The sequence below is a fragment of the Monodelphis domestica genome, chromosome 6, assembly GCF_027887165.1.
Source record: "Monodelphis domestica isolate mMonDom1 chromosome 6, mMonDom1.pri, whole genome shotgun sequence".
NCBI lineage: Eukaryota > Metazoa > Chordata > Mammalia > Didelphimorphia > Didelphidae > Monodelphis > Monodelphis domestica.
In genome coordinates this window covers 27,647,010-27,672,343 of record NC_077232.1, presented here as the reverse complement: position 1 = coordinate 27,672,343, position 25,334 = coordinate 27,647,010, and the positions used below count along the sequence as shown (strand labels likewise).

Sequence of the window (25,334 nt, the reverse complement as noted above, 5' to 3'; positions counted from 1 at the left end):
AAATAAAAGAACATTGAATTTAAGAGAAAAAATTACTACCCCCAAAAAGGAGAAAAGGGCTAGATTCATTTTAATTTTTTTTGGTGTAATATTATTAAAGATTTTGGCAAAAAAAATTAAAAAATTAAAAAAAAAAAGATGTTGGTTTTAGCCTACTTTCTTTTAGATTCACTTTATGAAATCTCAAAACAAAAGCTACAAGGAACACTGCAGCCAAAATCCAAGCTTACTAGTCAAAGTAAAAATACTGCAAGCAGGCAGTCAAGTACCAAGGAACTATAATCAGGATCACACACAATTTAACAGTCATCACAATAAAGGAGTAGGGAGCATACAATATAATATTCCAGAAGGCAAAGGACAAACAAACTTACAATTAATAAACTTATCCAGCAAACTAAACAAAATCCTACAAGGGGAAAAAATTGGCCTTTCATGAAATAGAGGATTTTCAAGCAATACTGATGAAAAGCACAGAGCTGCATAGGAACTTCAGTCCAAATACAAGAGCTAAGAGACACTAGAAAGGTAAAACCAAATGAACAATCAAGAGGGACTAAACAATCCAAGGGATCAAAGACAACTAGTTTACATTCAAATATAAGGAGTCCAGATACCATAAAAATCCACCATAGGAGTCTAATTTGGCCTGGGGGTGCTCTGTTAAATACTGAAGATCTTAAGAGAAGAATGGGAAGAGAATTACCAAGGAGTCTAGGAGAAGTATAGGTTATGGAAAAGCATCTCATATAAATGGGGGACACAAACAGACAAATATATCAAAAAGGAGGAGGTAGAGGGGAGGAGCATCTGCTAAGTGAACCTGTCATCTACACAGACAGCAAGCATGCACATTCGCATACATACACAGGTTGAGTAAAAATTACAAGAAAGAGAAAGGAGGGGAAGTTCGAGGGAGAACAGATTTAACGGGAGGGATTCTCTTACTTATACTAACTCAATAGTTTCTTAATACTAATCCCTAAAAACTAAGGATGCATTTATAAATATTTATAAAAGAATATTTATGGTTCTTTTCTAGGTGGCAAAAAATGGGAATCTGAGTGGGTGTGTATAAATTGTAATGAATTACTACAATTCCAGAGAACTAAAGATGAGCCATGCTACTCACTTCTGAGAGAAGTGGAAGACTCAAGGGTAAAAAATGAGACACTCAAACACCACACATATACAAGTATATACTACAAGGCCAATGTGGAAAGTTGTCTAGCTTGACTTATCCATGTTTGTTATAGGAGTTTAATTTTTCTTTATCATTGGGGAGGACAGGTATGAAGATGGGAGAAAGTAGATTTTTTTTTTCTGTTTTAGAATCAATACTGTGTATTGCTTCCAAAGCAGAAGAGTGGTAAAGGCTAGGCAATGAGAGTTAAGTGACATGCCCAGGGTCACACAGCTGGGAAGTGGATGAGGCCAGATTTGAACCTAGGACCTCCTGTCTATAGGCCTGGCTCTCAATCCCCTGAGCCACTTAGAAAGTAGCTGAAAGTAGATTTAGATGATTAAATGTTTTTCTTTTAAATTAAAAAAGAAAGGGGAAAAAACAGTTTTAAAAAGTTTCTATTATATTACTTTATGCTCTGCTCCAGCAGTTCTCATTAATAGGGACTACTTTTCTCGGTAATTTTTTCTTTCCTTTAATAATTTCCTTGATAATTCCAACTGTTCTTTGAGATAAAATGTGTCTACTTAAAATTAAAAACTAGTCATTATTCACAAATTAGCTCAAGCTACCATCATTATTCAAATCCTTGATCTGCATTAAAAAATTTGAGTTACTTCTATATAGATAAGTAGGTTAATATCTAAATATTTTATACACTTACTGTAAATTATATTTCTCCACTAATTTCTCCTACATACATATAGAAATGCTAATGAATTTTTGTCAACATATTTTATACCTCAGAATTCTGAGAAAACTATCATCCTGATCAAATCTTATTTCTGTTGAATTCCTTATGGTACTAAAAGAAATTTAATCATCTGCAAATAAAGATGTTTTACTTTATTTTTGTCACATTGACTTTACCAACTGCTTTAAATATTATCTATAACAATAAAAGTAGACAATACATAACTTCACATTCAAATTTGTAATAAGAAAACCTTAAAGGGGTTGTCTCCATTAGAGATAATGGTTTCAAATTAAAATTCAAGAATTTTGGTTTCAAATAAAAACTAATCACATAAAAGTAAAAACTTTCTATTATCATACTTTTTACCATACTATTGTTCCTTAAAAATATGAACAATTTCTATTTTCCCAAAAGCCTTGTAAATAATGTTTATAATTTGATAATAGGGATAGGAACTTAACCTTGGATTTTATTGGTATAAGGAATTCCTCAGTGAGTCAAATCACTTCTAAGATGCAGGTCAGCACCTTCTCTACAAATCAAGTCTTAATTGCCTAGAGCAGCAAGAGATTAAGTGGTTAAAATTGTGCATAGTCACATTGTCAGTATGTATTAAAGGTTTTCTGGCTTTTTAAGATGAGCTATATATCACATCCCCCTGCCTATCTCTGATAAGATTATACTGATGCTATGTCCAATACTGACTGAATCAACCTGGCATATTCTTGTATAAATGCTATAGAAACAATATGATACAATAAAAAGAATGCTAATTTAAATTCTATTGCCAACACTTGAAAGCTCTATGACCTTGTGCATAGCATTTAGCCTTCCTAGGCTACAGCTTCTCTGTCTGTAACAAAAAAAATACCCATAGCACTTACCATTAAAGAGAGGCTGAGATTCAAGAGATAACTTGGATAGTAAAGCCATACTAGTTGTCAGAACCAAGTATTCCCATCTGCCCTACTGCTACTTCCCCCTCACACTATCAGTCCAGGCCAAAAAGCCCTCCTAAGCGCCTCACCATACTGTGAAACAGGGAACCTGACTTCGAGTTGGAGGATGTAGATTTCAAATACCATCTCTCCCTTTATAACCATTCAGGACTACAGCTCCACATGTATTCAAGGCTGGAGAATCAAATCAATATTATTTTTACTATTGCTATTATGAGGAAATGCTCTGTGGGTCCTCAGGCCCCTTGTGATTTGAAAGCACCATCTAAGGCCAAGTCCCCTTCCTTGGCTCCCACCCTTGTTTTTTCAGACTCATTCATGTTAAGTCAGTCCAACCCCTCAGACATGTCCATATCCTATTCTAAGTCTGCTCTGCCCTTTCACCTGGAGGCAGACTGGTACCCAACTGCCCTTCTTCATATTCAATCTTAGTCCTCCATTAGGCCCTAGCAATCATTTTTTTCTAGATTAGTTATCCTTCTCTCACAATAGATAAAGGCCTGGCTCAAAGCAATAAAGGCCTGTGCTCAAGTACAGATCACCTTGGATGGCCATGCACTGTAGAGCTCTTTAAAATGACCACTTCTGCAATTATTTCCTTTTTGTCTTTTTGCCTTAACCCGACCTAATTTGGGAATTAGAAACATTCAGTCCACACAGAAAAAAGGTAAAAGGATCTCTTTCTTTTCTGATAAAGTATACAATATGGTGATTCTTTGAATTATTAATAAAAGCACATTTAGGCTAGTTGGCCCTTAAAACTTTACATGTCAGTCATTCTCAGTAATTTGTTCAAATTCTCCTTTCTGAGCCAGGTTTATTAATTTAAGTAACTTCCTGTTTCCCCCCCCCAATTTATTCAATCTGCATGAAACAATTTGCAGCAGGATTAGTCTTAATAGCCAAAATCTGCAAAGTACCTACATATCCATGATTTCAGAATGACAGAATATCAGTATATAAATGGAATGGATATTGCACCATAAATATGAACACAAATATGGGAAGACTTACATGAAGTAATGCAGCGTGAAGAAAGTAGAAACAAAACAATATACACACTGACTACAACTATGTCAGAATGATGGCTGCAACAAACTCTGAAAGAAATACACAAAAGAAAATTGTTTAGAAGACATAGACACAAGAAGAGCAATTTTAATACAATCCAACTTAATTCTGCATATTTTGAAAATGTATGGTTTTGTGATAAATCTGTGTTTCTCCCTGCCCCCAGGGATAGGTGGCAGGGCAGCGGAAAGATATTTGCTTGTTAATATGAAGAGATAGACTGTTTGATGGTTAAATTCCTAATAATAAATAAAACAAGTGTGCTCATCTCCCACAGTGAGATATGCTCCAATGCCTCAAATCCTGACAGACCTATCAGGACTTTTGAGTTGGAATGAACCAGCAAAATATATGGAGGAGCTAGCTACCATGGGGTAGCCATGAGTTAGAGCAATGAAGAATTGGAGAAAAGGAATTGGAAAAACATAGAGCATCACCTATTTCCAGGTCAAAGGGATGTTAGAGACCAGCTTTCATTTGACAGGTGGAGAACCCAGGCTCCAAGAGAGCAAAGGGCTTGCCCAGGGGCACCCTCGGGCCAGGAGCTTAGGAGTTAGGAATCTGACTTTGGATCTTGCTGACCCCAAGGTCAATGTTATCTTGATTGCAGAGTATTCACTACCTCTTCTTGTATTATTTCATTCAAATTCTTCCATCTCCCACCCCAAGGAAAGGTAGCAGTCATGACTCTCTCTTGGGGTAAGAAGACTGGGTTTGTAAAAGATGCCAAGTGCTACTGGCTCTGAGATGAGACAGGAACAACTGGCACAGTATGAGGGCCACAGAAACCATTTTTTTCCCAAGAATATAAGAGTTTTTCTTTCTGGTTCTTTCTCCCTCTCATTCTCACTTCATTTTCAGGTCTTTTTCCATCTTCTTCTTCTCTTTTTGTGGTCCTGTCTTCTTTCCACCATTTGTTTGCTTTTCCTTAACCTGATTACTACAATCTATTATCTGCTGTTTAGAGGCTTATCACTAAAGGCTTCAACCATCTCTGTGTACAATTGAGAATAGTATTCCATCACCATCATATACCACAATTTGGTCAGCCATTCCCCAATTGAAGGGCATCCCCTCATTTTCCAATTTTTTTGCCACCACAGAGAGTGCAGCTATGAATATTCTTGTACAAGTCTTTTTTCCTTATTATCTCTTTGGGGTACAAACCCAGAAATGCTATGGCTGGATCAAAGGGCAGACAGTCTTTTATCGCCCTTTGGGCATAGTTCCAAATTGCCCTCTAGAATGGTTGGATCAATTCACAACTCCACCAGCAATGCAGTAATGTCCCAACTTGCAAATTATAGTCTTAAATAGCCACCTAGCATAAAGAAACTAAAAATTCTCTCAGGGTCACACAGCCAGTATGTATCAAAAGTATACTTCATGTTGTAGTAGTTGTTTAGTCGTGGCCAACTCTGTGACCCTGCGGACAACAGCACCCCAATGCTGTCCGTAGGGTCTTCTTGGCAAAGACACCGGAATGGTTTGCCATTTCCTTCGTCATGGGATAAAGGCAAACAGAGGATAAGTGACTTGCCCAGGATCACATAGCTAGGGAGTATGTGAGGCCAGATTTGAACTTAGGTCTTCCTAACTCCAGGCCCAGCACTATACACTTCATATTGCTATGGAAAAATTGAACTTGAGAGGAATGTCAGAGAACAGAAGTAAAGTAATACCAACCCAAAGGCTATTTCCATATATACAAAACAGAAAGAGAAGGGGGGCAGCTGGATAGCTCAGTGGATTGAGAGCTAGCCCTAGAGATGGGAAGTCCTAGGTTCAAATCTGGCCTCAGACACTTCCCAGCTGTGTGAGACCCCCACTGCCTAGCCCTTACCACTCTTCTGCCTTGGAGACAATACATAGTATTGACTCCAAGAAGGAAGGTAAGGGTTTTAATAAAAACAAAAACAAAAACAAACAAAAAAACAGAAAGAGAGGAACACATGTAAATTGCAAGAAAAGATGCTGTCAAATTTACAGTATACTACAAGAAAAGTATTCTATGAAATACAACTTCTCTTTGTGGACAAGCAGTGTGACAATAAAAAATAATAATTCTTGTTTGATTTTTCAAGACCATCTAGATCTAGTTGCTTCCCAACGTCTCCATCTTCTTACCACCCTCTTCCCTTCTCTACCTACCCTGCACACCACGGTGACACCATGGGCCTCCTAGCTATTCTTCAAACAAAGCACACTATTTTTCCAGCTTCAGGAATCTTCTCCACCCCACCCCCAAATCCTCTCCTTTCTTATCTCCACCTCCTGGCTTTCTTAATGCTCCTGCCTTTTCTGGGATGATCTCCAAGTCATCCTGTCTAGATCTGGTATGAACATAGCTAACTCCATGTTGTCTTCTGTTATACCATGAAGTACTAGAGAGAAAGGATTTGTTTGCCTTTATTTGTATGCCCAGTGCTCAGCATAGTGTTGAGCAGATAGTTAAATAGTCAATATTTTAGTCTTAATTTTCAGAGAAACCTGGGATAACTTATATGAATTGATGATGAAGTAAGCAGAAGGAGAAGAATAACTTGGACACTACTGAAAAATATATTTTTTAAATCTTCAGAACCCTAAACAATGCAATAACCAACTTCCAGAAGATTTTTGATAAAGCATGCTGCTCACTTACTAACAGAGAGGTTCAAACATTGCCAAAGAGGAAATTTGTTTTGCTTGAGTATACATGTTATAAGAGTTTTGCTTCCCCTGCCTCCCTAAGGAAAGGAAACAGTGGAAGAAATGGCAAAGAGAAAATCAATAGTTGTTATTAAAAAAAAAAGATAGGGTAGTTAGGTAGCCCAGTGGATAGAAAATCAGGCCTGAGATAGGAGGTTCTGGGTTCAAACTTGACTTCTGGCTATGTGACTCTGGACAAGTCATTTAACTCCCACTGCCTAGACCTTGCTTGCCCTTGTCTCTTAGAGGTGTTACTAAGACACGACAATCTCATGCAATATACTACAAGACAATTAAGAAAACTGTCAATGAGTGGTGGAGGAGGAGAGAAGGGGAGAGAAAGGAGGGGAGGGGGGAGATTGCTTTTTATTATTAGAACGAGATGCAGTTTGGTCAAGTGCTGCTCTTAAAGCTTTCAGCTGAAATCTTAGGTCCAATTTCCATCTATGACATATACTAGCATCAGGTAGAGTGAAGGTAAGAAAGTTTCTGACGAACTGCTGAGATTGCTGATGAAATTGTTGTTCCTTGCCCACAAATGTAGCGTGCAAATCATTTAAACTTTGAATGTTCTAAACAACTTTTCCAAGTTGTGAAGGAATTCCCCAAACTAATGAAACCACAGGTCCAGTACCTATCTTAATCATCATTATAAGTCTGGGTTGGAGTAAGGATAGCACTAAACTTTTGTAAATGATTATAGATTTGTTAAGTTATGGTTATTGTAAAGAAACTTCACCCACACATTTTTATGACTGGCCCTAATTGAGTCTCACTGATAAACATTAGGGGAAAGGTACATAAAATATAATTTAAGAAATTAGAAAAAACAGCAAACAGCATCTGCTCCAAAAGAACTCAAATCACTTTGACTCAAGGATCCCCCTAACCAACCTGAAAGTTTTCCTTTCCCAAAGAAGGAATATGGTTTATATTCTGATAATATACCAATTCAACCATAGACTACTTATGCATTATGACAAAACCTGAGCTCAACATTACCTGCTCTCTGAGTAATGTTCCTTCTGTCTGGTAGTTTGAAAGTGCAGTCTTTAATAATAAGCCATATCTGTCTCTGATGGTGTCTGATGCTAAGGCACTAATAAGCTAGATAGTCTGGAAATAATCCTAACAAAGACTGAGTTTCCCTATTTCAGTGTTCATTCCCTGCTACCTCTGGTACTACAGGTAAAAGATAAATTTCAGGATTCTTACTCAGAATGTATTTTTGCAAGTTTTCCTTTATTCAGAATTATGATTTTGAACAATTGGTAATATTCTGGTTTCTCAAATAAAAGTTTTGAATTTTAAAGCGAGTCAAGTAGGAATTCACACATATACACATACATACATACATACATACATACATACATGTATGTGCATGTATTTTATATATGGAATGTATATATATATATGTGTGTGTGTGTATGTGTGTATACACACACACGCACAAACCAGCTAACAACAACCACTGTAACAGGCTTCTAATAGATATTTAATACTCCCTCACTGCTTGACCCCTCCACGCCATGTTCCCAAATGTCATGTGATATCTATCATACATTTAGCACAAGATAAAGCTAGAGTTCAAAAATGCCTTACTGTCCTAAAGAATGTAGTCTGTAGAAACTAGAATCATTTAGCTGGTAGGATTAGAGCTCTCAAGCATACCCTATGAATCGCACTTGGGACTAGGCAGCATTGACCAGCAAGGGAACCAATCTGAGGATCCAAAAACAGCTCTCTCAAGAAGGTTAATATTTTCTCTTCCCTCATTCCAATTCTCTGTCCTTCTGGAGGAGCCCAGAGCCCAGTTTAGGGAAATAAAAAGAGGACAAAACAATCTCACTCTCTTTGCTGCTTACAATAAAAATACCACCATAAAACAAAACTACTCACACAGGGCTGGCATTCAAAGAGCAATGATCCACCATCATTTCAGGAAGGAAATCCAACTTAAATGCAGCCATTGCTTCACCCTGCTCTCCAAAATCAATGATCTTGAGCTTGCTCTCCACTCTCCTTGTCTGACCACAAACAGATGGAGCTTAAGACTCCTGACCAGAGCAACAACAACAAACTAGAAAGGGCCCAAGCAGCTCAGGGAGAACAGCAGTAAATGACACAGACACAGGCTAGGATGGGAAAGGGGCAGGAGAGTAATGGATTAAAAAGGGGCTGTAACCATGTCAAAGGAGGCTCCGCTCTCCACACAATGAAAGTGCTGATGCAGTAGGCTTGTTTTGTGTGGTTTTCCCTGGCAAAGCAATACTAAGTGCACTGTCAGATAAACAGTGTCAGATCCATGAAGATAGCAATGGTTGATAGAGTGGAAGAAATACAAATTTGTTTCTCATTTCCCAAAACCTCAGTTCCCAAAGCATGGGATTACCTGAACCAAAAATCTCATCAATAAGATCTGTTTCAGCTTCAAATATTTTACAGAGGAAGAATTCTGGCTGTTTAGGTTAAGTTTTACAGGCAGCCCCATATCTGACAGAGTTAGCAATGGGTACAGTGCTAACTACTATATATGGTCATGCATCCCGGGCAATCCTCCACTAAAGTCCTATTCCAATGTCTCTTATCATGGTGCGGAGGTAACTCTAGATTTCTTACCCATCCCCCCCTCCAAAAAGAGTTCTTTCAACTTCTGCCTAATTTCCAAGGCTTCAAGCATGAATTCAACAATGGACTCTTACCCAAGAATTAGTATAGCCATTTGGAAAGGCTTATGATCATAAGGCTAGTCATTAAACCAATTATTTTTTTTAGCCCAGAGCAACCCATGAAGGCTATGACCTAAAGTTAAGGGAATAACTACAAAAATGAAATCACAGCTCTTGCTCTGTCTCAGGTAAATAAAAAGGCCAAAACAAGGCAAAACCAAATTCCCCACATACGTGAAGGTGTCACAACACTCCCTCTAACTCACAGAAGCAGTAAAGAGTGGTGTATGTAGAGCTCTGAGGGTTGAGCTGGAATCCTGCCTTTACTATTTCCTACTGAGCCACAGGAAAGTCCCTTCCCAACCTGAGTGTCTGTTTCTTCATTTGTAAAATGAGAGGATTAGATCAAATGGCATCCAAGTTCCCTTCCTGTTCTAAATTCTGTGATTCTCCCACTTAAATGAGCCACCTATAAAATTCTAAAAGGAGGAATGGGCATGTTTGAGGGAGGGAGAATAGTTACATCTGCCTCAGTAGATGATAAACAGTTTTCAAAAACCCTTGGTTCTGCACGATTGTAAGGCCCAGGGTCAAAGGCATTAAATCTTCTGCTTTTTAAAAATGGTTTCTTAATAACATTTATTTAGTTCTTTGGTTGACCTTAACTTTAAAAAAAACAGTAATATCACTAACTTTTTTAAAGAGGAAGCCAGTATGCAGGAAAACAAAAGGGTTCAATCAATGATGTTATTACTAAGACTGAGATCTGTAGAATCTACATATGGGTCAGCAGCAGAGATAGACTTGAGAATCAGGCAGAAGCGACGTTCTCATTCCTGTTCTATATTCTTCCAAGCAACAAGGACTTCAATATTTAGGCAGTGACTTAAAAGGACATTGACTAAGATACCATTCTGAGAATTTTGCAGGCTCTATTTTTACTTCAAGTTTCCCTTAATTCCATGCTCTGTAGCCAGTTCTGCTTTACCTCAACAGTAGCTCTCAGGCTGTTTAAAACACATCACATTTCACTCACAATTTCAAACAAAGGCCTTTCTATTTTACCTTAGGAGAGAAAATGGAAAACCTGTAAGGATTTGGTATTACTTTAAAAGCATACGACTGACTTCATAAGAGTGAAAGGTAGGAGATAACCTAGGAAGTTTGATAACTTTTTTTACTCTCTAGATCAGCGGTTCTCAACCTCTCAATTTGTAGCAATGAGAATACATAATGAATATCAGGTATTTACATTCCGAATCATAACTGTTGCAAAATTACAGTTCGGAAGTAGCCACCAAAATGATTTTTTGGTTTGGGGTCACTGCAACATGAGAAACTGTATTGCGGGGTCCCGGCATTAGAAAGGTTGAGAACCACTGCTCTAGATAGTGCTGGTAGAAACTGGGAGACAAATTAATGACCCAGATTTGTTTATTTTGACTTGTAGGTAGTGGTGGGAGCATTTCTAAAGCTATCTGGTTCCTGTATTTGGAAACTGATTAGAAAGAGCAGCAGCACTATTGCTACATCCCAACCACTTTTTTATCATGACCAAGGGTGAACAATAATAGATTAAGAGCAAATTAGAACCTAACTGTCCTCTGAACTACCACTATTAAATCAAACTAGGAGAAAAATATTTTATAAAATATAACTTTTTTGAGTGGATAAATTATGTACTAGTTATAAATAACAGATATGCATACCTTGTGATTCTTTTTGCAAAAGAACAGACAGTAATCCCTTTCTTCAACTAGCATAATACTTATTAAATTACTTCTCTTTGCCCTAGTTTCTTTTACTTTCACACCAGCTATAGTAAGTGTTCTAAAATTAACTGCCTATTGGGCAACTTGTACTCTATTAGAATCCATTTAAGTTTATTACTATAAAATACTACATGGCTTTAAAACTTAAGTCTTATGTACTAGAATAACCAACACCTGCACACAATACCCCTGTGTTTGGTAAACTGTTTTGGAATTGCTAGGAAAATACTACATAATGTACCTTGGATATGCCATAACCTTTCACAAGGGTTTAATATTCATAAAACAAAGAAAATTAACAGAAATGTGAAACTAAAAAGCATTCCACTCCCTAAGGAACAAGTGATCAAAAGATATGAAAAAGCAGTTCTCAAAAGAATAACGAACATCAGCCATCAATGAAAGACTGCCCCAATCACCACTAAAAAGAGAAACAGAAATCAAACTTCTCATCCAGCAGCCTATCCAAATTACTACAAGATGCGGACAGTCAATTCAGGTAAGGTTCTATAAGGACAGCCACATGGAAATGGGGGGGTGGGGGGGTGCTCAGCTAGGGTGTGCCTGTGAGACTAAATCTCACCATTCAAAAAAACAAGTGGGAATAATATTGGGGGGGGGGGGGGGGAAGGATATAGAACCTAAGAAGGTTGAAGGAAAAGGCAGTTTTTGTTTATATAGAAGTATCCATTCATAGCAGCCCTACTGTGATCATAGACAACTGGAAATATGGATGTCACTCAAGTGGAGGCTGGATAAACAAATTGTGTTACATGAATGTAATGAAATGTTGCTGAATAATCAAATAAGAGAACTATAATTGTTCATAGAAATAGGAACAATTATAAAAGTATTTAAAGATTGTTATCTGTTGATACAGAACAAAGTAAGCAGAACCAAGAAAACAATGCCCACAATGACTACTGCAAAGTAAACAACAATAAAAAGAGAAAGTAAAGATCAGAAATGAGAAAAGGCACCTGCCTCCTTTCATGGCAGAGGTGGAAGACAATGAATATGAAATGAAAAACAGCCTGTGAGACACTGCTAGTGTGCTGCTTTGCTTGGTTTTATTGTGTTTACTTTCTTTCTTTCTAAATATTTGTTACAAAGTTCAGGGGGGAAAAAGAAAAGAAAAATTTGAAAACAAATAACACTGTATGAATAAAAAACAAGTTTGGGGTTATTTTAAGGAAAGTATGTCATCAAGTTTAAGGCAGTTATAGAGATGTGAACTACGGTTGGGTTTTTTGTTTTGTTTTGTTTTAAATCCTTTTCTTCCATCTTAGAATCAATACTGTGTATAGGTTCCAGGGCAAAAGAACAGCATGGGTCACAAAAATAGGACTGGTCTGAGATCATATTTGAACCCAGGACTTCTAACCTGGTTCTCAGTACCCTAAGCCACCTAGCTGCACCCTGAACTACCACTGTTAAATCACATTAAGAGAAAAGTATTTAATAAAATATAATTTGTACATGGATAAACCATGTACTAGCTATAAATCATCGTAATAATGACTATAAAGTGCTTCACTGCTTACAAAAAAAAATTTTCCTTCAAAGTAGAATTTAAAAAAATTTTTTTAGTGGAAGGAACATTGGACTTGAAGTCACAAAGCTCAGGAATCAAATTCTTCATTCAGTCAATTACTGATTGTATGACCCTGGACAAATCACTTGATTTGTCTCAGCCCCCAGTGTCTCCATCTATAAAATGGGGGAAATAATAGCATCAACTTCACATATAGTTGTTATACAGATTAAGTGAAATAGTATTCCTAAAATGCTCTGCAAACTTTAACATACTATATAAATGTTGCCGATTCTATTCGGCAATCACATGGTGTTCAGAGTATTGGATTGAGAAGAAAAAGAATCTGATTCCAAGTTTAGCTTAGTTATTAATAACCACTATTAAATATCTATGTGCCAGACACTGTGAGAAGTGTTAACGGATATGAAGAAAGGCAAAAAACCAGTGCCTTTTGTTCTGAAGAGCTCAGAGTACAAAAGAGGTAAGCACCATGCAAACAACTATGTACAAATAAGATACATATAATATCAACTGGAGATGATCAAAAAGGGAAGGTGTAAGCATAAAGTAGGACCAAAAAGGCTTCTTGTCAAGGAGAGATAAGAGAGAAATCTAGGCCTGGGGCATGGCCATGTGAAAATGCAACTAATTGGAAGAAAGGGATGGCTTGGGTGAAGAACAGTCAGGAGACCAGTGTGCAAAGACTGCAAGGTAAGATTAAAAAAAGCCTGGAAAGGAGGTGGGGCTGGGTAGTTTATGTGAAGGGATTTGAAAGTCAGTGGATTTTTATAGTTTATCTTAGAGATAGACAAGGAGGCATGAGAGTGTACTGAAAGAGGGCAACAGGGAAGCGTTACCTGCTGAGATCTGTGCTTTTAGATCACTGTGAGGGCTGAATGGAAGATAGCCTAAAGTGAGGAGAAACTTGAAGCAGGAGATCATCTAGCAGGCTATAAAACAGTTCAGGCAGGAGGTGGTTTTGGCCAGCAGTGGCAAGAGAGAAGTGAACATCTTTCCAGCACTGTGCACATAGAGGGGTGGGGGCTCAAAGAGAGAAGAGTGAGCCAGTGATTTCCTTGATAGAAAAACCCCTGGTAAGGAAACTTGCTCTACCAATGTAAAACAGTACCTTATTTTGCAACTTGAGTCTTAGAAAATGCCTGAACACCAAGAGTTAGTGATTTGTCCAGTAAAACCATTAATAAAAGTTAAGACACAGCACCTGAACTCAGATCTTGCTCCCTGTAAGTCTAGATTTTTAGCCACTATTCCTTGGCTTGACCATTCATATTTTAGTGTCTATTAATTTAACATCTCAGGAGTATCTGTCACAATTAGTCTTAGAGAAAGGAATAAAATGCGTAAATGGGAAACAAATAGTTGAACCAATTTACAAAAGTTTCCTTAGAAGAAAATTTTAACAATTTACTGTCAAAGACAGGGAGGGTGGAGGATGGGTAACTAGGGCAACTGACCAAATAGAATTCCCAGCAAAGCTCAAAGGAGGGATCAAATAAAAGTTTTTTCCCTCAAATGGAAAAACAAGTCAAGTGAAAATTCAGAAATCTACAAAGTCAAATTGTAAGTCAAGTAGGAATAAGAAATTAGTTTAAGGAAGAAAAAAATAGAAGAGCAGCCTTGCAATTAACTAAAAGGCTCTTAGAAGATATAATATATAATTATAACAAAGAATGCTAGAGAATCAAACATGAAATCCCACCACTACAGTCTGAGGAAAGTAATCTTCTGCCTTTGACTGAATACCCAAAAGCAAACCCATTCCTGTAAAACCTAACATCTCCTTTTGGAGTGCTCTTATTATCAAGAGATTTTCTGTGCCTCAAGTCCAAAATTGTCACTTAAATTTCCCACTGTTGCTTATAGTTTGGAGCTGAGCAGAACAAGGCTGACAATCAGAAGAGGGAACTGCAGACACCATACAGTTTACTAAACAAAAATACCTTCTGCAACATGCTTAGCAAAGAGCCCCACTACCATCTTTTGCTTAAAGGACTTCTGGGAAGGGAAGAAGGGAGTAATCATTAACATAGTTATTTCCTATGCACCAGGTCCTATGCTAAGCACTTTACAGTTTTATCCTGAAGAAAGAGAAAAAACATTTTTCAAATGTCTTAAGATATAAAAGGTCTTTCCAAAGGTAGTTTTTCTATCTATTGTACAAATTCAAGAGGAAAACCTCCATCTAATATCAGGCCCATACCTGTAGTTTCACACCTCTCGTCTCTGGATTTGTCTTCACTCTAGGAAACAAAAACAACAAAAACACAATAGTGAGACCAGTTCCATGTCTAACCAAGTTCTTTTGGCAACTACAATCCAAATTTTCACATATACTCCTTCCTTCTGAAGAAAAGCTCTTTCGCCATTATGGTAGAGAATAGGAAAAAATTAATTACTTCATTTTCCTGGGTATATATGATACTACCTAATAATTCAAAATATATTACAAATAAGTTAACATAAAAAAGAACTAATGCTTTAGGGAAATTGCTTACAGTTATCCTGCACAAAATTAAATATCTATAGCACAGGAGAGTTCCCATTATGCAACTTCAATATCACCTACCTTCTCTCAGGAATCTGAAAAAATTCTCCTCAATATTAAGAATAATTTCAGAAACATGATGTTACTAATGATACTATTTGAAGTTCTCTAGTGCAACTTTCTTGAGTCCTACCCAAAAGAAATAGAGTTCTTGCCTAAGTAAATGAATTTCAGAGACCCCAGAGTTAGTGGTACACCACAGAAACCAAAGAAATCTCAAGATGGAAGAGTTAATAGACGGTAAAAAGTAAACTGAGAAACCACAAAACCAATCTGTACAGTAATGTTAAAAATAAAGCTTTTATGGATAAGAATCAAGGCCAAATTATTTGCTGAAATCCCACAGTTTGGTGTTCACATCAACTATTGGCAACAATACATCTGATGTTGCCATGCCAGGTCTCCTCATAAAGAACAACTTGAAGTTACAAAGGGACAATTTCTACTACAGAAAAGTACACAAAACATTTTTAAAGACTACCATCGAAGCAACAAGGGAACAGAACAGGCAAGCAAACTGTTGTTATAAGGAACCTAATACCACATGTGCTTTATTTTTAGGAAAATATTCAACAAGTCTTTTCTTCTCTTATAGAACTCTTGAAGAAGCAGCAAGGAGCAATCTTGCCTAGATAGCTACCTGAATAATACAGCTCCCATATAGCTACTCCAAAAAAAAAGCTGTATTCATTTTAGGCCAAAATAATTGTCAAGAATTTTTAAGTAAAACTACAGTAACTGATTCCTTCTACCCTACAACAGAATGAGAGGGAAACCAGAGGTTCCGGACAATAGGGAAGAGATTCCAGACAAGCCAGTATGTATGACCAAAGACTAATGATACAGAAAACCAACAAGTTTTCTCTGTCTTAGAGGCAGTTGAGACAATACAGTGGATAGAGCACTTGACGTAGAGTCAGAAAGGCAAATTCAATTCCAGCTTCAGACACAATGGGACCCTGGGCAAATCACATGTTTCAGTTTCCTTATCTATAAAAGGAGGATAATAATAGTATCTACCTCCCAGGGTTGTTGTAAAGGATCAATTGGGATAAAAATTGTTAAGAACTTAAGTACAGTGACAGGAATACAGTAATCATTAAATAAATGTTTCTATGGCTTTGAATGCCATAGCATTTTTTTTTGTGTGTGGTAGCAAAGGTAAACAAGGCAGATACCCACTGATTGAGGAATGGCTATTTATAATATACAAACAAAACTATTTATACAATACAAATAATACTAATGCAATAGATAATAAATGATAAACATTAGTTCAAAGAAACATGGGAAGACTTTTTAACAAAGAGAGAATTGGGAAAATTATATATACAATTAATCGAATGATATAAATGTAAAGAATTATAAAAGAAATTGTCCTCACTCCTCTCTCCTTTCCCTGTTCCATACAAAATTAAGCATGGTATCTTCCACTATTCCTAAAAAGGGGGTGAGGTGAGTAGGGAGTACTACAATAGACATAGAATGGCTTGGTAACTGTATTACTGACTAATGTTTAATGGCTTTTCTTTGTCACAAAGAGGGGCTAGGAAGCATTATTAATACTTGGTCATACTATAATCTAGAAATAAAAGTTTAAAAAGAATAATCAATTCTGGAAAATAAAAAAAATGATGGGGGTTGGGGGGGGCGCATCAATCAGGCAAAGCATTTAATTAGCAGAAGTACAAATAGATGGGTACTATGAGAGTAATACAAATGAGATCTGAACTGTTAATCTAAAGATGTAACCAAGGCAGTTAAACTAATAATAGATGTTCTCTTCTTAGGCAGTGGAGATTTTTCTAACACCTTATCTACAATACTAAGGGAGTGTGGGCAATGACCTAGATAATTCAAAATGATAGATGATCTCAAAGTTTCATATCTGGCACTGGAATATGTGTGTATATATTTATAAGTATTTTTGACAGCATTTCACCAATCATGTTATGTTTAATAGTAAAACCAGTTTATGTTCACCAACCGCATATTAACCAATAGGCTAGATACTTCCTTGGTGATGAGAAAAAATAAGGCCTAGAATGAAACTTTCCACAGTTAGAAATCCTTATACATGTATAGGCAAACAAGATAGAATAAATGTTGAGATCTATCACGGGCAATAATACCATCCTGTGGTGGACTGCTGAACAGGCAACTATAAAAGGCCTTCACTGAGGAGATATTTCAATTCCTATAATTTTCCAGTATCAATGACTTTATCAAAAGATATCACTACCATTATCTCTGACAGCCAACTTTGGATAGAAAAGGCTAAATCCTGGGAGTGAAACAGGCTCAGTATTATTTATGATTCACCCATGTCAGTACTCTTCCCCAGGGATGAAAGAATAATCTCTTAATTATTGGTAGAGCCTATTCCAGTTATTGAAATATTCTACTTAACTAGCCTCTGCACTAGTTTATACCAGTGAAATATACTATCATTTGCTCAAGGGCAAAGGGAAAGGTTTGGCTTAAGAGAATCTGGGTAAAATACCATGTCCTGTGACTTTAGATTGAAGAGACCCTGAGCAAGCTGTCACCATTTCAGTTTTCTCGTGTGTAAAATGAGGACTAGCTGACCACTAGGGACAAGTCACAAAGCATATTTCAGCACTCTCACCTGTTCCTCCTCCAGACAAGGCAATATGAGGCAATGCTCAGAAGAGACAAACAAGGCAGAGCTGTATAATCTTCTTAGGAGGGCAATGATATCGGGCCTCTAGCTCATTTTCCAAGAAGAGCTATCTATTCTACAATCCTCCAGGCTTAAAGGATGAACCGGGTCCTTCTCTGTCAATGCCAACCTTTCTATTAATGCCTTTTAGTCACCCCTTTTCTTTGGGGAGTTTGTCCCTCCAATGCTTTTCCCCTCTCTTAATAATCACCACTAGGGAATCAACAAATAGAGATATGGTTTCCCTGACCAAAACACTCTTTCTTGACCACCTCTCTCCTCCAAGCATTGTTTTACCCTATCACTAAGTTAATTCTTCAAGGAAAAGAAACTGCACTTAGCCCAGTGCCTGATTTTACAAAGTATTTTAAAACTTTCCATTTATTCACTGCAAAACAGAATATATCTAAATTAAACTCCTAAACCCAAATATCTAAGAAACCTGTCTCTCAAAGAGAATCACCATTCTTTCAGACACCAAGATTTTACACAATTTAATAAAACCGATGTGTGTGCATATCCCCTTCTTTCTTCTGACACTGTCATCACCCTGGTGAAGGGCCTCATCCTGAGTCTGCCTGCCTCCAACTTCTCCCCACTCCAAATCTTCCCTCCATTTAGCTGCCAAAGTGATTTTAGTAAAGCATTGATCTATCATGTCCCTCCCCTTTTCAATAAACTCTGGTGGCTCCCTACTTACACTCTGATTGATATTCGAACCTCTTCTTAAGCAAGACTCACTCCTCCTACCTTTCCAGTTTTCTTATACCTTACTTCCTACACCATTCTATCCAGTGACCATGGCCTCCTGGCTGTTTCATGAACAATACATTTCATCTCTTGACTTTGGATATTTTCTCTTTCTGTACCCTGTACTTGAAATGATCCCTACTGGCTTTCTTTAAGTCCCAACTAAAAGCCCATCTTTTACAGGAAGCCTTTCACAACTCCTCTTGATTCTGGTTTGTCTTATTTCTTACTTATTCTGCCCGGTTTTATGTTTGAATGTTATCTCCCCAATTTGACTGTAAGCTCCTTGAGGGCAAGGACTATCTTCTGCCTCTTTTTGTATCCTCAAGCCAAGCACACACAGTATATGGCACATAATGGGCGCTTAATAATTGTCAATTGATTGAATGACTGAAGTCAAGTTAAAAGGGAGATAATGAAGATAGCATTCAGTCCTTAGTTATATCTGCCAACTTCAGTTCCTTTATATTCACCACCCTGGCAGTCATAAAGGTGCTTTAGGGAGCCTGAAACACAAGTTATTAGATGCACAGATAGAGGATTCACACATGGTAGGAGTAGTAAATCAATAGCTTTCAGCTCCCCAAAATTACCTGTGCAGTGTTTCTAACTAGCTCTCACCTAATCCTCATGAGTTGTACTGATATGTATATTTGGCAACTGCTATTCACCATAAAAAAAAATAGAGGTGGCAAGACAGGTAAGTTAAGAGGCAACAACAGATCTTCTAGTACGAGGACTATTTACTTACTCTGGAGACTTCCATTCTACCAAATTAGAAATGACTACAAAAGTCTAAAACCTATGAAAGATAACTTCTGCATCTGAATGGCTAGGCTACCTGGACACAACATAACATAGTGGTAATGAACCTATGGCACAAATGTCAAAGATGGCACCCCCTCCATTCATTACTAGAAAGGCAGGGGGACTGGGGGCGGCACCTGCTCCCTCCCCCCCTCTCCACAGTGCCTGACAATTTTTCACATCATTTGCCTCTCTGTCCAACAACCCAATGGTACAGAACTGGAAGGGAGTGGAGTACTCAGGCCCTCCCCTTCTCTACACTTGCTGAAGACATTCTTCACTTCACCCACCCCTCTGTTCAGCAGTCCAATGAAAGTACTTTCTCTCTCCCATGTGTGGGGTGAGTAGGGGGTGGGGCAGGGCAGGGCACACAGTCTCTAAAAGATTTGCCATCACTGACATACCACTATTGGACTTTCATTAACATTCCTATATTACTGTCTCAAATTTGGTGCATTTTAAGTCTCCCTGCCCTGCCATAAGGCCAGATCTGTTTCATCTAATGAGTCACCAAACACTGTTCTCTCAAATTACATTTTTGTTTCAACCCACTTCTCCAACTTCTCAGCTGTACCATATGTTAGTCACATGTAGGGACAATGTGACTTAACTTTTTCTAGAGTACTGATTTTAAAATTATAAGATTTCAAAGTAACATATAACTTTGATTTTTTTAAATTAAGAATTTCTACATTTTATATTCTGAATGACTTATTATTACCCAAAATATCTACAAAAGATTCAGTATTTTCCTAACCCTTCTACTGATGAAAAAACAAATTATAGACTGGATCCAAAGCTTCCATAGTAATGTATATATTATCTGACAAATAAGAGATGATTTGCAATATATAGACACTGTAAATAAAAATCAAGCAATATAAGGGCCACATAATATTAATTTTCTGAATCAGAGTAAATTCCAGTTGAGATAAATATACTTGATTACTAAATCAATGATCATGAGTAATCTCCCCTCTACACAAAAGCTTTTTGAAGCAGCTAGGTAGCGAAGTGAATAGTGTTGAGTCTTGTGTCAAGATCCAAGTTCAAGTTCTGCCTTCAATACTTGCTAGCTGCTTGATCCTGGGCAAGTATGCTTCAGTTCCTCAATCATAAAATGGAGATAATAATAGCACCTACTTCACAGTGCCACTGTAAGGATCAAATGAGATAATTAGGCACTTAAATGTTTGTTCCTTTCTTTCCTTTTTCAACATAAATATTCACCCAGAAATTCTATGTGGTTGCAGAACAAACATTCTGAGATCTCCTCCAGAGGCACATTAACATTTGTATGAAGGTCAAAGGTAGAAATATATAGCAAAATATTTATAGCATGACTTTCTGTAGTAGCAAAGAACTGAAAACAAAGTAGGTATCAATCTCCAAAGAACTAAAAACAAGATGTCCACCATACTCTGCCCCCAATCAAAGCCACCACTGCTTGCTGATCCCTAAACATCGTCATCCCATTACATATATAGACTTCCTCTACTCTTTCCACTTTTAACTATTGGAAGCATTACTCAAATCAACACTAGCACTCCTGCAGTCATAGAAAAGGTAGCTTAATCAATTTCCTTATAATTCCAACCATCGTTCTTTCCATTTGCCCAACCAAAATACTTTCCCAGGCCCAGGACTATATTCACTGAACCACCTAGCTACTACCTTCCCTGACCTAGAGGATCTTAATTTTTCATGCTAAACATTAAACAACTTGAGTTGAAATCTAACCTTAAACTACAGGAGGGAGTTGGGGGAGGGCAGGGAAAGAATATGAATATTGTAACCATGGAAAAATACTCTAAATTAATTAAATAAAATTTTCAAAAAAAAAAAATCCAAATCTAACCTTAGACATTTATTAACTGTGTGACACTGAGGGCAAGCCATTCAACAAGATATGGGATTGTCTTCCTTTTTGTATATATATATTCCCAATACTTGGCCTATAATGAGTTTAATAAATGTTTTCCATTCATTCAGATACTAATGTCATGGGATATTATTGTGCAGTTCAGAAATGATCAATAAGAATATTGAGAACCATGGGAAGATTCATGAAGTGATACCAAGAGAAATATGACTACCCATTGTACACAATGACTACAACACTGTGAACAGAAAGGTTTTCCCCCTGAAATATCATGCCATTGTAATGACTAAGCTTGATGCCAAAAAACAAAAACAAAAACAAAAACACTTACCTTTAAACTTCCCAAAGTGGGACTGGGTGGACCTGGTATGCAAAACAATGCATATATTTCCAGGCTCAATTAATGTGATTGTGCTTAATAATCTTCTCCCTCTATTATTAAGTTATTGAAAAATCTCCCTGGCTAAAGGAAGGGAAAGGTGGAAAATAAGATGATATAAAAACAAAAGATATCATTTTTTAAATGTTAAGATATGATCATATCCAAAGAACCAAAATAGATGGCAACCCAAAGGGCCATAGAGAAATATGTGATAGGTTTGAGGCTATAGGGCATAATCCACTCTGGCCTGTGTGAATCTTAAAATTTCTCAGACTTGTGAATGTTAAAAATTCTCAGACTCTATCTTAGAACATTTAGTTAAGACCATTCCCCATTTTAAACAATGAAGGTACTTGATCAGGAATGTGAGAACTCTACCATTACTCCACCCATACTTAAGCATACTTTAGGGGAAGATAAAGTTGTGAACTCCTTACTGAACAATGAAAAAGTACTCAACCCATACTTATAGTGAGGCAAAAGCCCTTAAACTAAGTCTATTTTTGGATCTAATACAACAAGGTGCTAAGTACCTATGAAGGTCAAATTAATCACTAAAAGGTCAGGCAACTTGCAAGGGACAAGCTTAACAAAAGAGGTGTGAAGTTTTAATCTACTCAGGTGTGAACTTACTCAGAAGTTTTAGTCTACCCAGAGAAGTTGAGAACTAAAGAAGATGTGAATTAAGAATAGTCAATCCTGTGAAAACGTCTACTGTGATTGGTAGATGTGAGAACTTAGGGGAGGTGACATAGGAGAAAATTCTCTTTAAAAGGAGGTCAGGGGGGCAGCTGGGTAGCTCAGTGGATTGAGAACTAGCCCTAGAGGGGAGAGGTCCTAGGCTCAAATCTGGCCTCAGACACTTCCCAGCTGTGTGACCCTGGGCAAGTCACTTGACCCCCATAGCCTAGCCCTTCCCACTCTTCTGCCTTGGAGCCAATACACAGTATTGACTCCAAGAGGAAGGTAAGGATTTAAAAAAAAAAAAAAGGAGGTCAGAAAGGCCTCTGAGGGGGTGAGCTTGCCAAAGCTGAATTGGAGGGTCTCTCTGAACACTAGAGCTTTGCTTGGAATGACCTTGTGGTGAGTGATTAAAGACTGACTAGTTCTCTCTTAAGGCTTGGGCCTAGGCCCTTTCCTACTATTTCCTCTTATGCTGCCTCTCTCCCTTTCTTTAATTCCTTTATTCGTATTAATTAAAATCTCCATAAAACCCAGCTGACTTGGGTATTTAATATTTGGGAATTTTCCCATGGCGACCACTTTATTTTTGATTTAACTCAAGACACTGTCTTGAAACCATATTTTCATTGTCACAGTTTAAGGCAACCACTCTTTTATCTGTAACACCTGTTGGTTAGAAGGGGTGTAGATGTTTTTAAAACAAATATGTACTTGTATAAGCATAAAAAGAGGTGAGCAGGTCATATAAGAAAAACAAGGTGACAAGCAAGCCCCAAAGGTTGCTAATATTCATGAAATGTTTTTCTATAAAAACAAAAGTCCTCGAGGCAGCTGGGTGGCTTAATGGATTGAGAACCAGGCCTAGAGATGGAAGGTCCTAGGTTCAAATCTAGCCTCAGACACCTCCTAGCAGTGTGACCCTGGGCAAGTCACTTAAGCCCCATTGCCTAACCGGTACCACTCTTCTGCCTTAGAACCAATACATAGTATTGATTCTAAGACAGAAGGTAAGGGCTTAAAAAAAAAGGTCCAGTTGGGCAGAGATTCTCCTCTACCTGGTCTTATCAAAGGAAGGGAATAAAGACAAGAAGATAAGAAGGCATGGATGAACTGCCTTTTGAATTAGTGGAAGGAGACCCCATATTGAAAAGTTTGGCATCTAATAGGAATTACACAGAATATCTTTAGAAAGCTTTCAAAGAACTCTATTAAATACATTATTACATTTGGTATTCAAAACCCATTAAGTGCCTACTATGCAATAGGATACTATGCTAGTTATTAGGGATTCAAATTCGATGAATAAATAGAAAACAATTAAATGGCTGCTTTTAGGTGGTGTGGTTTTTTTTTTTTTAATACTTCTGGAATGTTATCTGCTCTCCAAAAATAATGTTACTAACCCTGACAATTTAGCTTGGAATCCAAGATATTTCAAGTTGAATTCCTTCTCAATTTAATTTTAGGAAATAGTTTGATCTTTTATGACTACAAGTTATCTTTTTCCTGTTATTCCTCAATGAGGAGGTTAAGTCCCAATCTGAATAAAAGAATAATCCTCTAATGACCATAATAAATCAAAAAGGCAGGTTAAATCACCCCTCCTCTAAAGCAAACTCCCCCTCCCCTTAAACCTTTACCTTCTGTCTTAGAATCAATACTAAGTATCAGTTCCAAGGCAGTGGTAAGGACTAGGTCATTGGAATTAAGTGACTTGCTCAAGGTCACAAAGCTGAGGCCAGATTTGAGCCCAAGACCTTTTCTCCAGGCCTGGCTTCCTATCCACTGAGTCACCTAGCTGTCTCACTAAAGCAAGCTTTTTTGGTCATTACTTTTTATACTAGTTGAAATTTGTATGATTATCTTGGTGTCTTAAAAGTAGCCCAAATGTAACTTAGATAATTAAGTACAGCCTCCCTAAATTCTTTCAATCAATTCATGTTCATGCAGTATGCAGGTGCAAATAGTGGAACTAGCCTCATAAAGTTTAGAAATCCCCTTTTAATCACACAAATGCATATCTCTTTGTAGCATTTTCTTTCATCAACCTTTCCTGCCAGCCAGAGTGCAATATTAGCTAGATTCCAGTAAGGAAGGCAAGGGGCAGGGTGAGACATCATGTCAAAACAAGTTCTATAAATATAGCTTTTGGCCTAGTATCTCAGAAAGGAATCAAAACAGCTTCAAGTCTGAATAGAAAATTTAACAGTCTGAAATGAATTTAAGACTTCACTTCATGACTCCAAACAGAGAAGACCTCTAGGCTTTGGAATTAGCTTTCTCCCTCTCCCCTTTCCTAATCTCCTGGTGAGGTTTAATGCAGTCCATATTCCATACATTTAATACAGTCCATACACACATTCACCACTATCTATCTGATGGTCACTCTTCATTCTCTTCCTTCTCCCACTTTTCCAAACATAACATTTCCACATACCCAAGCTACTTTCCCATTTAGGTAAAGTGACTAACACAGAAAAACTCTTAACAGCTCTAATCATCATCTCTTATCAGCCTAGACTGAGCAGCCAACTTTCCTACTTGCACCATCTGTTGTAACATCACCCCAAGAGCAAGGAAACATGCACATGGGCATTCATGCAGTATTGTTTCATATGGTGTTTTCTAAGGAGGTTTGTCCAGCTCTTGACAAAACATAAAAAAACTTTATTCAGTCTTTGTGTTCTCACATTTCACAATTCTACAGAACTAAAACCAACAAAAAGTTCAATATCCAGAATGTAATAACATTTCTACCAATGTGTACCCCACATATTTATAAGCTTTACATGCAAGGCAGAACAAAAACACCACCAGATCCCTGGCCCTCCTCCACCATCACATACATTGTCTGTATTTCAGTCAGTCAAGGAAAAATAGAACATTGATCAAAAAGTCAGATTAATAACCAACAAAAGAATGATCAAATCATCTAATACTAACCCAATCAAGGTCTAGATACACCTAAAGATTTTAAGGAAGTTGGATGAATTTGATATTC

At 37.3% G+C, this 25,334-nt stretch overlaps 1 protein-coding gene across 3 annotated transcripts in view; it reads right to left on the bottom strand.

The window, feature by feature from the left end:
• Window positions 1-25,334, bottom strand: part of CELF1 (CUGBP Elav-like family member 1) — a 111,131-nt gene that overhangs the window by 38,865 nt on the left and 46,932 nt on the right. Inside the window, exons 2-3 of one of the 3 annotated variants that reach the window (XM_007497422.3) lie at window positions 14,801-14,840; window positions 3,854-3,939 (exon numbers count right to left, since the gene is read on the bottom strand). The exons of 1 other annotated variant lie outside the window; for it this stretch is intronic. The gene's annotated coding sequence lies outside the window, so the exon portion shown is untranslated. The remainder of the gene's footprint in view (window positions 1-3,853; window positions 3,940-14,800; window positions 14,841-25,334) is intronic. One more of the 3 variants, XM_016423518.2, reaches the window with a different exon arrangement.